This window comes from Corvus brachyrhynchos, unplaced genomic scaffold (assembly GCF_000691975.1).
Source record: "Corvus brachyrhynchos isolate BGI_N302 unplaced genomic scaffold, ASM69197v1 scaffold875, whole genome shotgun sequence".
Lineage (NCBI taxonomy): Eukaryota > Metazoa > Chordata > Aves > Passeriformes > Corvidae > Corvus > Corvus brachyrhynchos.
The window spans coordinates 94,127-94,344 of NW_008238107.1; the positions used below are offsets into that span (position 1 = coordinate 94,127).

Sequence of the window (218 nt, forward strand, 5' to 3'; positions counted from 1 at the left end):
CCTGCTCCCCCACCTCGCCGGTCATCATCCCTAAGGAGAACTCGCATGGCTCTCCCAGCTTCATTATTCCCCTAAAAAAGAATAACCAGTGGATTTTTCCAGTTGTGGGTGCCACTGGCAGCTAGGAATGCCAATCCTGGAGCTGGGAACGCCAATCTGAAAGGCAGGAATTATGTTCCAGGAGCTGGGAATGCTGACCCAGAGCCAGGAAAGAAAGT

At 52.3% G+C, this 218-nt stretch overlaps 1 protein-coding gene across 1 annotated transcript in view; it reads right to left on the reverse strand.

Moving 5' to 3' along the window:
* Positions 1-218, reverse strand: part of EIF4B (eukaryotic translation initiation factor 4B) — a gene marked incomplete at its 5' end in the record, with an annotated part of 7,333 nt that overhangs the window by 6,750 nt on the left and 365 nt on the right. The gene's annotated exons all lie outside the window — the stretch shown is intronic.